General features: G+C 44.5%; 1 pseudogene across 1 annotated transcript; it reads left to right on the forward strand.

Annotated features, from left to right (window-relative positions):
* Nucleotides 1–13,697: 13,697 nt before the first annotated feature.
* On the forward strand, nt 13,698–16,949 carry LOC143540033 (beta-glucosidase 18-like; annotated as a pseudogene). The gene is made up of 12 exons (XR_013136530.1): nt 13,698–13,826; nt 13,919–13,985; nt 14,343–14,401; nt 14,500–14,575; nt 14,677–14,751; nt 15,254–15,341; nt 15,429–15,681; nt 15,814–15,929; nt 15,998–16,248; nt 16,311–16,448; nt 16,529–16,637; nt 16,723–16,949. The product of XR_013136530.1 is annotated as a beta-glucosidase 18-like (transcript).
* Nucleotides 16,950–18,259: the final 1,310 nt, after the last annotated feature.

Below are 18,259 nucleotides of genomic sequence, written 5' to 3' on the forward strand. Positions count from 1 at the left end.
CTCCAGCTTTGGTCGTTTGATGATTTTAGTCCCTGAAGTTCGTTTTGAGCGTTATAGGAGCATTTTAAGAACTGTAAAAGGTGTTTTCGAAATCCAACAGGCGTGAGATGATTATGAAACATAAAACTATCATTTTAATAATATCGAAGGTTTCGGGATACGAATCGGGTCGGTTTACAATACGAAGGTAAAAACGAATCGAATCGGAAAATGACGAATGTCACAGCTCGCGGCTGTGGTGGTGGGCCACAACGGACAGTCTAAGCTATTTGATGTTAATCGATCAACTATGAAGTAGATTTTCAAAGCTCGACTCGTTTAACTTACACTGAGCTCGAGTTCGGCTCGTGAGTAGATTTTCAAGCTCGAGCTCGCCTCGTTAACTATTTATTAATTAATTTTTATATATTTATAATTATTTTTATGAATTGTTTTTCAATTATAACTTTATGTATAAAATAAAATATATTATTTAGTTATTTTTCATAACATTATATATATTAACTAGTAATTATTAATATATATTAAAAAAATTATATAAATGACGGGCTCGTTTAGTCTCGCGAGTCGGCTCAAGTTTGATAAGTGAAGCTCGGGTTTGGGCTTGTTTATTAAACATACTTACTTTTAGGCTCGAGCTCGGGCTCGATTAAGCTCGGCTCGATCTTTTTCACGAGTCGATCTCGAGCGGCTCGACTAGTTTGCACCCCCTAGTATGAAGGTTATAAGTTATTAAATGATAAGAACTCAGTCCCTTCATCGGATATGAAGAAAAATGTGGACGTGGGAGATACAGCTCTTTTTTGCATGACCATTGGATTAGAAATGATACGTTGGCTTCTGCTTATCCTAGATTGTTTAACCTTGAAAACAAGAAATCTTGTTTAATAAAAGATAAGAGGCAAGATCAAAGTTGGATATGGTATTGCCCTATAAAGAGAGGAATCCAACTTTTAGTTTTATAAAATCTTATCAGGCAACACCTTTCATAGTCAAATAAAGACAAGTGGAAACAAAATTTTATAGATCAAAAGGATTTTGTTGCCAAACAAGTTAGAAAGATGATAGAAAGAAAAGAAAAATGTCTTAAAAGTGACGTGACAACTAGATGGAATTCAAGTATTTTAAAAAGTTAAAGTTTTTGTTTGGAGATTTTAATACAACAGTCTTATAGTTATCGCCTTACATGTATCTAGCCTCGTCTCGTTTACACCCTTATTTTTAGATTGTTGAAGAAACACTAAGTGAACCCACGGGCAGATTATAGATAATCTGGGGGTTAAGTAATGTTTCCCACGAGGATGAGGTCCAGCAGAGAAGGTTGTTCTTCAGGGGACCTGCAAAACAGACACCGTAAGCTCGTCACTGAGAAGGAGGGGGTTCCTCCTTGTGACCACCCTCTGGCGTGAGAATCAGACTAGATTGCTCTGAATATAAGTGTATATTAAGAGATTGCTAGATAAGATTGAGATATCAGATGATGTCCTTACCATTCCAAGGTGTTGGAGTATTTATAGCCGAAGGTAGGTTTCCTAGAAGGTACAGCCGGCTGAATAGTATTCCTGTTCTACCAACAGTGGACTACGCACAGGCCATGCTGGTTGGTGGATAGGCTACGGCCAACAGTGAAGGTCGGCTGTATACTGTTCCTTTACTGCCGGCTACGCACTGTTCCACCAACTGTAGGCTGCGCACGTCCCATCGTAAGGGTTGGTGAGTAGGCAGCGGCTAATAGTGACAAACAGTACTAGAGGGTGCTCCTCCTCGTATTGTTGTCGGTGAGCTGTCACCCTGTGATTGGTTCATGGGCTGCTCTGGTCAAATTGTCTGTTCCGCCCATACCTTAGTAGGTATAGTACGAAAGACCTTCCAGAAGCATACGGACTGGCTCATTTAGGCGGGAGTATTCCCGCCTTGCTCATTCCTTCATGTGACTACTGAAGTAGCGAATGCCTTGTGCGTGTAGCCTTGCTGTTAGTGCGGGTAGCCTTCCATGATGGCTTGTATCCGCAGCTGCGGGAACAGGCGGGGTACTTCGCCATTGGGAGGCTTTCCCTGCGGGTACAGCTGGCGTACTGCGCGTAAGGTTCTCTGAGCATGGTGGGCCCTGCTGGAGCAGTTGGTTATTGCGCAGACGTCCCTATTCAAGGTGAGTCTTGCGGGTCCAACTGGGCTCTGCTGGGACCTACCTCTTCAAGTCCCCCCAGTCCAATGTTCTTCTCATGAATTATTAATAAGTGAGGTGAACATTTGGACTTAGCAAGGAGTTTTTGAAAAGGGTTTAGTTTTTCGGTTTTCCGTGGTGATTCTTCCCACGGTTTTCCTGATGTCACGCAGAAATTCCCGACTTTTCTGCTTGATCTTTGGGTGTGAAGCGGGTAGGTTTGTGACCTCCTCGTACGTCAGGAGCGTTGAGTCCCACTTGTGTGGATTCTCCGAGGGGTTTTGGTAGTTTTCAACATACTGATCAATTATGCTAAAACCACCAATCCCATCACGGAGTTTCGAACAATATAGTTCTCGACGTTCCCGTCATGCGGGGATGTTATTCCCGTTCCCGCCAGCATGGCCCAGAAGATCCTTCTTGGTTTCAATTCCCTGCAGAGTGCTAAGTATGTGAAGGGTTTTGCCTTGACACTGTACCCGCACTTGTCTTACGGTTACTTTACTTCCAAGGTATTCCTGGCGTCAATTCCCTGCGGGTGCTACGTATGTGAAGGGTTTTGCCTTAACACTGTACCCGCACTTGTCTTACGATTACTTGGTTGCCGAGGAATTCTTGGCTTCAATTCCTTGCAGGTGCTAAGTATGTGAAGGGTTTTGCCTTAACACTGTACCCGCACCTGTCTTACAGTTACTTGGTTGCCAAGGTAAGGGGTATTTTCCCGCTTACTTTTGAATCTTTTTGAATTTTGAATTTTGAAATTCGAAGAGTTGGTGGAAGGATAAGAACAGTCCAAACCTCTGACATGTCGTGCGACGGTTTCTTCTGACTGTGTCAGGACGTGCAGGAAGTTATGGTGACGTGACAGTACATGGTCATTCCAGACGTTTTTTCAGGCGCGTGGGCGCGATTTTTCGGGCGCGTGGCCGCGAAATTAATGGTATGCGTCCTGTCAACAGCTGTTGCCAGCTTGCTTTTTTCCACGTGTCATAGTTTCATTGCACCTTCGTTTTCTCTCTCTTCCGCATTAATTTCATCGCATTAATTGCGATTAGTATATAAAGGGGGAGAGGGTTCTTTGTAATTCACACTTTCACTCTTCTCTTCATCTTCTTTGCGATTTCCGGCGAATACTCACCTTTTCAGGCAAGCATTCTCCCGAAATCGTTTCCTTCTTTTTCAAGATGTCTCATGATCTCGAGTCTACAGCTGACGACAAGAGTACTGCTGGCGAGTGCCAGTGTGCTCTGCCTGGCGATCTGTATCGGTACGTCGTCAGGAAGTTCATGCTCGAGTCTCTCGAGCCTGAGTTTCCTGAACCCCATCAGACGGTGTACGATGCCCCCAGAGGCAAGATCGGGGTTTATGCTGCATTCTTTGTTTATGGGAATCTTAGGTTCCCATTGACAAAGTTTGTTTACCGTGTCCTTGAGAGGCACGGTGTTCATTTGACCGAGTTGCACCCCATGGCGATCGCCAAGATTCGACACTTCGAGTGGGTGTGCCGGATTTTGGGCATTGAGCCCTATGTTGACCGCCTGATAACCTTCTACACTTGGAGGTGCATCCAGGGGTGGTACACGTTGATAACCCGGATCAAGGGTTTGAAGATTTGCGCAACCGAGCGCAGTCTTCGCGCGTGGAAGCGGGAGTTCTTCTTCATATCCGCTCGCGCCATCCCCATTGCCATGAAATTCAAGAACGGGCAGGTACTTCCCAGCCTTCACGCCTCCAACTACGAGGAGGCGGAATGGTTTTCGAAGATATCCCGGGTCCAATCTCCGGTTTACCGGTTTGCGGAGTCCGGATGGTGATGTTGGGGATGAGCCGGGTGTGGAAGGAGGCGGACGCGCGAAAGATTCCGATCGTCCTCGAATACGGTTCGAACTCTGTTCCTTACGGTATGCTTTATTTCTTTTTGTTGATTCTGAATTTCTTCTAACTTCTTTCCTGTTTATTTTAGAGGGGAACGACTTGCAGTCGCTCCTGAACCCGCGGGAGGCTGACGGTCCCGCTCGGATGGGTACTCGTGCTCTGGACGAGAACGAGCTGCCCATCCTAGAACAAACGGCGGATCGGTTCGTGGAGGTCTATCCGCAAGGCCATGAGATCCTTAGCTCCCGTCGGCCAGGTAAGGCGCCATTCGACCCTCGACCCCTCAATGTTGAAACCTCTGCTGGAATTCCTCTAATCGTATGTTCTGATGAGGAATCCGCAGATGGTCCTCCGTTGGTGCGGAAGAAGAAGGCTGCCGGCGGGAAGGGGAAGGAGAAGGTGGCCTCCACAGCCGATCCAGCGCCTCGGTCTGACTCGGAGACCGAGAGCTAAGAGGTGGCGGGGAATCCCGGTGGTGATAAGATCACCATTCCGAAGGCTGTGACAACTGTCACTGAAGAGCCCAGGATGACGACGGTGACCGGCGTGAAGAGGCCGGCTCCATCGGGTTCGTCCCCGCCTCTCCGTACCTTTAGGCTCAAGAAAACCCGTAAGTACAAACTTCCTTTGTCTTTAGCTTCATAGTTTAATGTCATTTTAACACTTGTCTTCTTTACGCAGGCGTGGATGTTGACGCATTCCAGGGTGGAGCGCAGAGGAGTACCTCTCCGCCAATGACGGTAGGCTTGGTCAGCCTTCCTGAGGCGACGACCCAGGCGCCTGCGCCTGCATCCGCTGGTTCAGTCGCTCACTCCTTTGAGCCGACTGTTCCAGCTGCGATGACGTCACCGCCGGCTGTGAGTGCTATTTTTACAGCATCTTTCACCGAGCCGGCGGTTACTATTGCTGCGGATTCTGCAGCGGCCACCGCGGCGGCCGCCACCATGCCTCCTCCGTCATCGGCAACGACGGCCGATCCTTCAGGTATGCATGGGGCGTATCGCCAAACTCTGCCACCTTCCCATCTGCCTGACCTCTTGGATGGATTTCCCTTGGGTTCAGGTGATGGGTTCGGCGGCTATCGGCCTGTTATTGACCCTACAGGTGCGTAGGGTTCTTTTGGTCTTTTTTATATTTTTCAATCATCTTTTCCTAACTGCTCTTTGTTTTTTGCAGTGTCGGATTCCAATGAAGTGTATGTTCCACGATGGAACATTCGCCGAGGAACAACCCTTCGCACCCCTGTGGAGTGCGTGGAGTGGGCTCGTCACGCTGCTCCTAGTGGTGCGTTGGGGGAAGCCATGGCTAGCTACCAGGAGGGTAGGCTAAGCAATGAGCTTCGGGTTCTCCTGGCCCGGATGCAGCCGCGCGTCGAGCTGCTTTGTCGTGAAAACGACAAGTTAAAAGCAGCTCGCCTTCAGGAAGTAGCTCAGGCGCGGGCTGTCCGGGAGGAGAATAGGAGGCTTTCCGCCGCGGCGGCGGAGAAGGAGAAGGCGTTCAAGGCCCTTGAAGTCGAGGTTCTGGCCCGTCTCGAGGCTCGCTCCAAGGCTGCCCAAGCTGTTAATGAACAGCTTCGGCTGGCTAAGGAGACTGCTAGGAACGCGACTGAAAGGGCCACCAAGGCTGAAGCTGTTGCCGAGCCTCTACGCGTGGAGAATGAAGAGCTTAAAGCCAAATTAGAGGCTCTCCAGCAGGCTCATGATGCTTTGGCGATGGAGGACGCGAAGAAGCTTCAAGAGATCCTGGACCAGAGGGGCGTGCTTGACCACACTGAGCGGAAGCTAAAGGGCGTCGAAGAGGCTGCTGCAAAGGAAGTGTTGCTTGCCAACCTTAATAAAAGTGAAGCCGAACGCGCCTGTACCCAAGCTCAAGCCGCCCTCCAAGAAGCTCTGGTTGCCAAGGAATGGCTTCTTCGAGAAGCGTTGTCTCGGGTAAGTCTAGCTTCATGTCTTCACGCTTTTCTTTATAAATAGAAAAGGTTCTGATACTTGTATTTTTTCTTTGTAGGTTGTGCATCGGGTCTTCTCAGAGACGTCTTATGACGATGCTATGAGCGCAGCCCTCAACGCTTCTCATGAGGATGGGGAAAAGGCCGGCTTCCTGCTTGGTCTAGGGTTCGTTGAAAAAGGCATCCCGCCTTCCAACTTCCCTTTGTACGATGTGGATACTGAAGCTATTTACGACCAAGCAGTGAACCAGTATGCCGCCTTCCCGCATCCTGTGGTGGAGAAGGTGAACGAAGTCGCTGCTACTGATGATGGGCTAGCTATTCTTAAAGCCTTCCTTGAACCGCCACGCTCTACTGATGGAGCGGGTCCAAGTGGAAGTGGTCCTGAAGCCTGATTCTGAAGATCCCTTTCCACCATTAGCGTAGATTTTTGCTTTTGTATAGCTATCTTTGTAATGTTTGAATTTGATGAAATAAAGATTGTGTTTGTTCTTTGCCTTGTTTATTTTTCGCATGTTTTGATCTAACTTAGTAATTTCTTTAGTACTTGGATAAATTAACTTTTTAACGTGGTAAATTATAAGTTTGTTTCGCTTCCTCTTTCATGATTGTGCGGGTATGACCGTCACTTACACTTAGTAGGATGGCTTAACTTTACTTATATCTGACCTGCGTGGAAGTTTTCCTCATCTTTTCCTTTGAAATTTTCTAAGTGTTCAGAATAAGTTAACCTTTGAACGTGGTAGATGATAGGTTGAAGTTTTGCTTCCTTGTTCGTGATTGTGCGGGTAAGACCGTCACTTGCACTTACAAGGATGGCTAAACTTTACTTATATCTGACCTGCGTGTAGGTTTTCCTTATTTTTAGCGTTGTGTTTATGCGGGTTTTGCCGCCTTCCACACGTAACGACTTACTTCTTCCCCCATTTGTGCGGTGAATACCGGCACCAGTGTGGGAAGTTCATAAGTATAAAGGTAAGGCTATCAACACATTGTGAAAGGAGAATCATTTCCATTAGAAGTGGCTCTAGGCCTTTTCTTTACAAGTTTGGAATTGATCTACATATAACATTTGCGTAATTGAGCTCCATTCCATGTTCTTGGGATGGGAGTGCCATCGAGCCTTTCGAGCCGGTATGCGCCCTTTCCCAGGACTTCTTTGATAATGTATGGCCCTTCCCAGACCGGGGCCAGCTTTCCTGGGCGTTCTTGGTTCGAAGCCTCGTTGTTACGCAGTATGTAGTCTCCTACATTGAAGTTGCAGAGTTTTACCCGCGTGTTGTAGTACTTTTGCATTTGTCGCTTGTAGTTCTCTTCACGCACTGCGACTAAGTCTCTGCGTTCCTCGGTTAGCATAAGGTCCAACCGTCTTTCCGCATCATTGTCTTCTGGCTGAATCAAGACCCTTGATGAGGGTAAACCAATTTCGACCGGGACCATGGCTTCAGTGCCATAAGTGAGGCTGAACGGGGTTTCTCCCGTTCTGGCCTTCTTCAGCGTTCTGTTTGCCCAAAGGACGTGTGGAAGCTCGTCCACCCAGCCGGATCTGTGTTCCAAGTCTTTTCTTTATGCCTTCGACGATGCTCTTATTTGCTCTTTCCACCTCACCATTACCTTGCGGGTGTGCCACTGAGGTAAAGGTGTGGGTGATTTGAAGTTCTTTCAGCCACTGTTGTAGCTTCTTGTCAGCAAAGTTGGTGCCGTTATCGCTCACCAAATTCTGTGGAAGTCCAAAACGACAAATAATAAATTCCCAAATAAATTTTTTGATATGTTTCGCGGTTGTTTGGGCTAAAGGTTTTGCTTCTATCCACTTGGTGAAGTAGTCGATGGCTACCACTAGAAACTGAACATTTCCTGCTGCTGTAGGAAATGGGCCTGTCACATCGATGGCCCACTTCTGAAATGGCCATGAAGAAGTGACTGGAACAAGTTCATTCTTCGGGCGGTGCGTGTTGGGTGCGTAAAGCTGGCAAGACCTGCATTTTCTGATATATGCCAGTGCATCCGTATGCATCCCCGGCCAAAAGTATCCCGCGTTGTTTAGCTTAGCTACAACAGCGCGGGGACCTGCGTGTACTCCACAGATGCCTTCGTGTACTTCCCTTAGGAGGTAGTCAGCATCTTGGTTGTCCACGCATCTTAAGAGTGGGCCAAGAAAGTTACGTCTGTAAAGGATGTCATCGATCAGTTGATAATTCAGTGCTTTACAGCGTAGTTTTCTTGCCTGTGTTTTGGACTCCGGTAGTGTACCTGCCGCAAGGTATTTTATTATTGGTGTCATCCACGTTTCCGTGCCGGTTTGGATGACACAAATTTCCTTGTGCGGGACCGAAGGTGTCTCGAGGAGTTCAATGCGGATATCCTTTCCTAAGTGGGTGAAGGCTAATGATGCAAGCTTGCTTAACGCATCCGCAGATTTGTTTTCACTTCGCTTGACGTGTATGACTTTGCAGTCATTGAAATTGCACATAAGGGATTTTGCTTGTGCGAGGTACAGGGCCATTGTGTCGTTCACGGCCGTGTACGTCCCGTTGATTTGATTGGCTACTAACATGGAATCCACGTGGGCTTCCAAGTTTTTCACTCCCATCTTACGCGCAATTCTCAGCCCAGCCAAGAATGCCTCATACTCGGCTTCGTTATTCGTACTTGGAAAATCCAGTCGAATAGCGTAAGTGTATTCTTGGCCCGCTGGGTTGGTTAGTTTTAGCCCTGCGCCTGAACCCTCGTTATTGGCTGCCCCATCAGTGTAGAGTCGCCAGACATCATTGATGTCTTGTGCTGGAGAGGGTTGAGCCTCTTCCTGGCACTCTTTTTCCCGCGATGCAGGCACTTCTGCAATAAAGTCGGCCAGAACCTGGCCTTTTATGGCTGGTCTTGGCTTATACTTTATCGCGTATTCTCCCAACTCAATTGCCCATTTGGCTAGGCGTCCCGATAACTCGGGTTTGCCTAGAACGTTTGCAAGTTTGAAGTTGGAGAGAATGGTGATTGGGTGACCCTGGAAATATCGTCTTAACCTGCGTGAAGCGTGTATAAGTGCTAAGACTAATTTTTCGAGGGTAGAGTACCGGGTTTCTACGTCTGTTAGGATACGGCTGACATAATAGATTGGCATCTGGATGCCTTTTCGCTCCACTAGCAGGACTGCCCCGGTTGCTCTATCAGTTGCGGAAAGGTATAGGATTAACTCCTCTCCCGCTTCTGGTGCTGTGAGTGTTGGGAGTTCGATCAAGCGTGACCGAATCTCCTGAAAAGCTGCTTCCGCTTCTGGTGTCCAGCGGAAGTGCGTTTTCTTTAAACAGTTTCTCAACGTTGACACGAAGGGAAACGACTTATCCGCGTGGTTTGCCAAAAAGCGATTAAGTGCCACTAGTCGTCCATTCAGTGTCTGAGCCTGTTTGATGGTAGTAGGTGATTCCATTTTGATAATGGCTTCGACCTTTTCAGGGTTCGCTCTAAAGCCATCTTTAGTGACGATGACCCCCAAGAACTTCCCTTCTTCCATTCCAAAGGCACACTTGCTCGGGTTGAGCTTCATGTTTATCCTCCTGAGCGTGTTGAAAGTTTCTTCGATGTCTTTCAACATCGCTTCTGGGTCAGGGCTTTTGATGACCAAGTCATCCATGTAGACTTCCAAGTTCCTCCCAATTTGGGTATGAAACTGGTTGTCCATCAGGCGTTGGTATGTGGACCCGGCATTCTTAAGTCCGAATGGCATCATTTGGTAACAAAATGTGCCATCGGGCGTCCGAAAAGCGGTTTTGTCCTGATCATCAACGGCCATGTGGATCTGATGGTACCCCTTATACGCGTCCAGGAAGCATTTAAGGCGGAATGGTGCCAACGAGTCCACCTTAAGATCAATTTCAGGTAACGAATAACAATCTTTGGGGCATGCTTTGTTCAAGTCTTTGAAATCAATGCACATGCGCCATTGTTTGTTATTCTTCGGTACCATAACGGGATTTGCAACCCAAGTTTGATATCTACTAACGCGTACGATACCTGCGTCAAGGAGTTCCTTGACTTGGGTTCTACACGCGTTAGTTTGTTCTGGCCCCATTACTCTGCGCTTTTGTACGATCGGCGTAACAGCCGGATCGCATTTGAGCTTATGCTCTGCCTTACTTCGGGGTACACCAGTCATGTCAGCTGGTGTCCACGCGAAGATGTCGGCGTTCTTTTGTAATAAGCGCTTGAGTAAAGTGCGTGTGGGATCAACAATTGTTGGGCCAATGGTGACGGCCTGGTCCGGGTACTTGCCGTTGAAGGCCCATCTTTCTGGTTCGGTGATGGTTGGTTTAGCCATCTTTGGTTTGGGTTTAGATGAGACAGATGCGATGCATACCTGGGGAATGCCGGTGATCATCGCTACACCCTCAGCTGTTGGCCATCCCATCATGCCGTGGACTGAGGATACCACGGCGTTGAATCTTGCCATCCCGTCTCTCCCGAAGAGAATGTCGTATGTGTGGTGTGGCTTCCTCATCACGACAAAGTCCACATCTTCTGTGCGGGAGTGTTTCCCATCTGTAAGAGTGACGGGGAAAGATAGGATACCCAGGGGGGTGTTTGTGCTGCCATCAAACCCTTCCATCGAGGCGCAGATCGTTTCCAGGCGTTCCTTGTCTTCGTCATCTAGCTTGTCGAAGAACTGCCTGTACATCACCGTTGACGAGGCGCCGTTGTCAGCAAGAGTGCGAGAAGTGATGTAGTGCCCCAGCTGGCTTTTGATGACGATAGGGCCTTCTTTGCTGGGTCCTCCTGGCACTCGCGGGAAGCGCACCTCAGCTTCCTTCCACGCACATGGTTCTGGCGTTCGCCTTTTTCTTCCTCTGATGTTACCATTAACCATGTTGATGCTGATGTCAACGGGCTTTCGTCCGTTGCCTCGGTACCGGTTGTCGTTCCGTCCTCCCTTCTTGATTGATGCCACCAGGTGTGCCAGTCTTCCATCCTTGACGAATGCTTCAACAATATCCTTCAAGGATGTACACTCTTCCGTACCATGACCTTTTGTCCCGTGGAAGTCACAGGATTTGCTCTGATCCGCATTAGGTCGGTGCCGGATCACTGGAGCTTTTGGCCACGGTAGCTTTTCAGTGGCAAATATCTCCGTGACGCTTTTGGTGAGTGGCGTCCACCGGTGCTTTTGGCTTGAAGGGTGTGTGTGATTTCTTCCGCCAACAAGAGGGTGAGAGCTGGATGAGGTGTCAAAGTTTACCCTTGACTGCCAGATACCTAGCTTCCTCTTTTTGTTCTGCCGGGCGATCCGGACATTGTTCTCTCTTGTCCTCTGCGTGTAGAGGTGTGTACTCTGGGGAAGATCCCTTCCCAGTTGCTTCTCCGTCTCGGCAAAGCGCTTGGCCGCCGTCATGATGGCATCCCATGTTGATGGCATGCCATCCTTACCCGTCAATGTGCGGATAAGCTCCGGGTATTCGGCGCCTTGGATGAAGGCGGCGCGAACAAGATCTTCACTTACGTTGCCGAGACTTAGCTTTTTGGAGTTGAAGCGGGTGATGAAGTCTAATAAAGATTCATCCTCCTCTCTAACGCAGTTGAGGATCGTCCACTGTTCTTCAGTATATTTCCTCTGTTGGCTGAAGTGCTGGCTGAACTTGTTCTGAAAGTCCGCCCAGTCATATATGTGGTGGACCGGTAAACGATCGAACCATGCCCTGGCCGCTCCAACCAGAGTCATCTGGAACATATAACACCACGTGGGTTCCGTCCAGTTACTGACGGTTGCCCCCGCAATGAATCTGTTCAAGTGGTCGTCTGGGTCGGATAGACCATCATAAGTGCCAATGTTGGACATTTGCTTGGCACTTCTCGGGGCGATTGCTTCCGCAATGTCCCTTGCGAACTTTGACTTTCCTGCATTTGTAGCAGTTGGCCTAAAGGTTTTTGAGAAGTCACGCGGGTTTCTCTCCGCATTTGTTGGTTTAAAAGCTTCCCCAAAATTCCTTTTTGGCTGGAAGTCCGTTTCCTTACGCTTCCCTTTCGCCTTATGGCGAGGGTTTGCGTCGGTATCGGATTCTTCTCTCTCCTCGTCTGAGTACTCGCACTCGCTGTTCATATTGAGCTGTTGGCGAGTACTGCCGAATTCGTCAGCCTGTTGAACTGAACGCAAGCGTTCATCCAATTCAGCTTGGAACTCTCTTTGACGTGCTTCGGCCCACGCCTTCACTTGATCTAGTGTTTGGCGAGGGGCCCTCGTTCGTTTTTCCAACTGGGCATCAGTGAACCCCAGTGGAATATTTACTGCACTTGCCCCGGCTTGGGTAGTCGGGGTAGTGTTCGTAAGATTTGTATAACCGCCGGTGTTCCCCCCAGTTGCTGGGGTTGTGGTTACCGGGGTTTCTTGGTCGGTTACTGGCCTTGGGACCGGAGTAACGTTAACCATTTCTTCAGAAATTTTGAAAAAACTAAATTAGTTCTAGCTTTTATGCACGGATGGCGCCAATGAAGAAACACTAAGTGAACCCACGGGCAGATTATAGATAATCTGGGGGTTAAGTAATGTTTCCCACGAGGATGAGGTCCAGCAGAGAAGGTTGTTCTTCAGGGGACCTGCAAAACAGACACAGTAAGCTCGTCACTGAGAAGGGGGGGGTTCCTCCTTGTGACCACCCTCCGGCGTGAGAATCAGACTAGATTGCTCTGAATATAAGTGTATATTAAGAGATTGCTAGATAAGATTGAGATATCAGATGATGTCCTTACCATTCCAAGGTGTTGGAGTATTTATAGCCGAAGGTAGGTTTCCTAGAAGGTACAGCCGGCTGAATAGTATTCCTGTTCTACCAACAGTGGACTACGCACAGGCCATGCTGGTTGGTGGATAGGCTACGGCCAACAGTGAAGGTCGGCTGTATACTGTTCCTTTACTGCCGGCTACGCACTGTTCCACCAACTGTAGGTTGCGCACGTCCCATCGTAAGGGTTGGTGAGTAGGCAGCGGCTAATAGTGACAAACAGTACTAGAGGGTGCTCCTCCTCGTATTGTTGTCGGTGAGCTGTCACCCTGTGATTGGTTCATGGGCTGCTCTGGTCAAATTGTCTGTTCCGCCCATACCTTAGTAGGTATAGTACGAAAGACCTTCCAGAAGCATACGGACTGGCTCATTTAGGCGGGAGTATTCCCGCCTTGCTCATTCCTTCATGTGACTACTGAAGTAGCGAATGCCTTGTGCGTGTAGCCTTGCTGTTAGTGCGGGTAGCCTTCCCTGATGGCTTGTATCCGCAGCTGCGGGAACAGGCGGGGTACTTCGCCATTGGGAGGCTTTCCCTGCGGGTACAGCTGGCGTACTGCGCGTAAGGTTCTCTGAGCATGGTGGGCCCTGCTGGAGCAGTTGGTTATTGCGCAGACGTCCCTATTCAAGGTGAGTCTTGCGGGTCCAACTGGGCTCTGCTGGGACCTACCTCTTCAATTGTGAAAAAGGTTTAGAGAAAATTTAACACCTAAACTATTTTTCGTAAAAACTTGTTTATATAAAATAAAAGACTTACAATTGATGACGTGTAAAACACAATGTACACTTAATAATAGTCTTTGATGGGACCCACAGACCGGACAACAAGAAACACTGAAACAGAAAGAAAGCATATCATTCATCTTTCAAAACTCAAAACTCAAAATAAAAGACAGTTTATTCGTCAGAAAGATACATTTCCACTTGTTTCAATTAATTTTCCAGTATGCAGTCATCATTATCCACCATTTTCCTCTTCTTTCTCATTTCTTCTTCTTCACTTCTCCAAGCCTCCATCAAAAGATCCGATTTCCCACCCGGGTTTCTATTCGGAGCCGCTACTTCTTCTTACCAAGTCAATATTAATATCCCATTTCTGTCATTCTTATTCATTCTTGTTCATATTCATAAATATTCATCATTCAAGAACATGAATTAATCTTTCAGGTTGAAGGAGCTTATCTTCAAGATGGTAAATCTTTAAGCAACTGGGATGTATTTTGTCATGCCACAGGTTATTAACTTATTAATATTTGATATTTAATATTTAATATTTAATAATAACAACTACTTTTGTACTCGTCGCATTGCGGCAGTACATTAACGTGCATTCGGTTGGTATGTGCCGTAAAAACCCGACTGTTGCGGTAGCGAGTAGATGCGGATTTCTTGTATGTCGGTTACGCTCGTTATGGTAGTCTGGTAGGTTGAGAACCTGGGCTCTACAGCAGCGAGTCGACACAAATTTAATCTGTACTAAAACCCAAAAAAACAAATAATTCACATATTTAAAGCAAAATATCATTAAATATATATGTCAGTAGCGTTGCGGCGAGTCGACGCAAATTTGATTTTCAGTTATTTTGATCAGGCTGTGCAGAAAATGGAGACAATGGGGACATAGCAGATGATCATTACAATCGGTTTATGGTCAACTACTACCTCTTAAGTTTTCATTAATATAATTTAATTCAATATATTATTACATAAAAACAGTTTCCTTATTTGCATTATGGTTTTCAACACAGGAAGACATTGAGTTGATGGATTCTCTTGGAATAGATTCATACAGGTTTTCAATTTCATGGGCTAGAATTCTTCCACGTAATCTATCTAATCTTGCATCCTTTGATATGTGTCATCTCATGCATTTTCCTCAACTTTACCTAATTTTTGGTGTTTTTCAATTTCATGTGGGTGACTAGGAGGAAGGTTTGGTGAAGTTAACCCTGCTGGCATCATGTTCTATAATAACATCATTGACAATCTTATCCTCAAAGGTGTGCTAAGAGCTTGATAATTTTGGTAAACAAAAACTGTTCGGTTTCGGTTTTTGGTTTTCATTGTAGGTTTGGTTCGGTTTCATTTTTGCCTTTGGGCTTGAAATTTTGTGCTGAAAAAAACACATGAGAATGATTTTGGGGCTATGTTATTACACATTTGATAGTGTAAATTTTGGGCTACACCATTTATTAATTATTTATAAATTACTTACAATTCGAAAATAAAAATTATAATCTGGATATTCAACTAAAAAAGTTTTATTTTACCATTTTGATTCGGTTCTAAATGTCGGTTCGCTTTTTACAATTAGATTGGTTTTTGGTGCATGCAATACCGAAACCGAACTGAAATTTGTTTTTTCGAAAAAAAAAACATAAAACCAAACTGTCGGTTTTGTGTTGGCTTCAGTCATTTCAGTTCAGTTATTTTGGTTTGATGCACGCCCCTAGTTTTGTGTATTGTGGCATGATTCATGAATCTCTGACTAACATGATACAGGAATCAAACCGTTTGTGACCATTAACCATAATGATCTTCCTCAAGAACTTGAAGATAGATATGGGACTTGGCTTAACCCTGAAATGCAGTATGTCTAAAATGTCATATCCTTATGGTCACTTCATATCTTCAGATGTTTCTTACTTCTTTGCTTATAATGTTTTGTATATGGCAGGGAAGATTTTCTATATTTGGCAGAAGTTTGCTTCAAGTCGTTTGGAGACCGAGTAAAGTATTGGGTTACTATTAACGAACCCAACATGTACATATATTTGGCTTACGAATTTGGAACTTTTCCACCGTCTCGTTGTTCAGAGCCTTTTGGCAATTGTGTGAATGGAAATTCTGATGTCGAGCCACTCGTAGCTATGCACAACATGTTGTTGGCCCATGGTAGGGCTGCCAAACTATATCATGAAGAGTTCCAGGCAATTCACCAACTTTGACTGATGATTAATCAAACATATCAAAATAATAATTATCATGAATTTTGTTAAATTTTATTGAATAGTTCATTTGGCTTTACTTGTCAACTTTACCTTTTGGATTTGTTTTTGCAGCCAACACAAGGTGGATTAATCGGGCTCGTTGCACATTGTTACATGTTCGAACCACTAACGGATAGTGAACTTGATCGTGAAGCAGCCAAAAGGGCGTTTGCTTTCAATGTGGCATGGTAATTTAGGTTATTGAATATAAAGTTTATAAGTTATAATATTTGTTCAAATTTATACCATCAAACAGGCCATTAGATCCTGCAGTATTTGGAGAGTACCCTGAAGAAATGCACAAATATCTTGGAAGCAACTTACCAAGTTTCTCGTTTGAAGAAAAGAGTTTTATGAATAACAGTATTGATTTTATTGGCATCAACCATTACTCGGCTATATACACCAAGGATTGTACAAATTCTAGTTGCTCTGCAACCGGGAATCGTGCAATCCAAGGTTTCTTGGAGACCATTGGAGAGTATGACGGAAGGCTGATCGGTGAACGTGTAAGAAATCATCGTTTTTTGCTTAATTTGGTCCAACAACATTTGGTTTATCTTTTTTAGCTGCTAATAACGATGTTTGCCTGTTGCACAAACAAACCGGGTTAGAATATTTATTTGTTGTGCCTAGAGGCATGGAAGAGATTGTTAACGTTATCAAGACTAGGTACAATAATAAACCCATGTTTATTACTGAAAATGGTAAGTGTCTCATAACACTATGTGTTTAAGCGGACAATATTGGTTGGTATTAGTCTTTTATATTTTTATTTCTTTTGTAGGGTATTCTTCACCCGACTTGCAGGAGCAACGGGTGAACGAGCTAGTGAATGATGTTAAACGAATCAAATTCCACACATCATATCTTGCTTCTTTAGCCAAGTCTATGAGGTTCACTCCACAATCTTGATTTAGTAAATTTTACTTTAAATAGTCCATTATCATTTATTTGAAAAAATGTCATTTAATACAACAGAGAAGGTGCGGATGTCAGGGGATATTTCGTGTGGTCCTTGTTGGATAGTTATGAATGGTTGGAAGGTTACAACGTGAGGTTCGGGTTACACTATGTGGATCGACAAACGCTGACACGGATACCAAAGCTTTCTGCAAAATGGTAAGAATTTTTTAACAAATAATAGTGTTGTTATTGACAAGAGTGCATCAAGAGGCAATAGATTATTTGGAAAGGATGTTATATAAAAGATTTTGTGAAAGAAACTTGTAATTAATTATTTTGATATACATAAATATTATATTGTAATTGAACTATTCCAAGAACATATTATTGGTGAGGTGTATTAAGAGTAATTATTAGCTTGGGGTTGGCAAGATAGTGATGTGTATTCGTCACTTTCATTATCTGTTTTAATCAATGGTTGGTGGGTCAATGGGATACGATTCTGGATTTTGCGTATTAAAATGTATAAGGTATACTAACTGGCTTTAATTTTGTTTTTTAGTAAATGTATTAAAATTCATTTTCTAGCTAGGAATAGTTAGCTAGAGGCTTTGTTTGTGTGTCTTTAAAAAATATAAAAGAAATATTATTTTGCAAGTTGAACCGGGGATCGAATTGTCAATTAAGCCCTCAAACACTTCACTGGTTTAACTTTAGCATTTTCTCTTATACTATAAATAATAATTAAGCTACGAACGCTTACTATACCGGTTCAAGAAACTTTAAATCATCACTAGTTTTACTCCGCTTTTGAAAAATCAACCAACTCGTTAAAAGACAATTTTCCTTTCTATTTGAACTCACTTGTTTTATATAGAATAATCAACTATACATTAAAATACATTTTTCTAGTCCAATTTAAGTCGCTCTCTTTGTTGATTAGTTTCATTTGGCCGGTGTAGTCTATTTTCAAAATATTGAAAAAACTAAAAAAAAAAACATGTTTATACTATAAATAATTAATAAATAAAATAAAATGTTTTAAAAAGAATATTATATAAAATTTTAACATATTAGTGTGCACCCTATTGGCCTATTCTTTTTAGTTTATGAGTTTATGCCTCCGAGTTTCTAAAGAAGATGATAAATGTCATTGTCACTTTATGGAATAGTCAAGAGTTCGAGTTGTGAGGGGAAATTTATTTCTAAACACAAAAGTGTATTTGTTCTCTCTCTCTCTCTCTCTCTCATGCACATATGATAAGTTTGGAGTCAATGTTAAATTTGGCTCTGAACTTTCAATATTTACATTTTGCTTACATCTTTTTAAGATATCATACTTTTGTAATCAAGTTATAAATCGTGCACACAAATTGCTTCACTCTTAATCATATCAAAAACACAAACAAAATACGTAATGTAGTGATTTCCATCAACTTTGATCAAGATAAGGGCTAACCCAAATGATTTACAAACTAAAGCTAGGGCTTTAAGCACATTAAATTTTAGGCCCTCCATTTATTAAAAAGTTATGTATACAATATATATAAATTACGTTTTCGATCTCTACACATAATTCTGTTGTGGTGCATTGGTATGTCTCCACTAATTT

Source organism: Bidens hawaiensis, unplaced genomic scaffold (genome assembly GCF_021521415.1).
Source record: "Bidens hawaiensis isolate Kalapana, Puna unplaced genomic scaffold, B.hawaiensis_p1.1 tig00012134_1, whole genome shotgun sequence".
Classification (NCBI taxonomy): Eukaryota; Viridiplantae; Streptophyta; class Magnoliopsida; order Asterales; family Asteraceae; genus Bidens; species Bidens hawaiensis.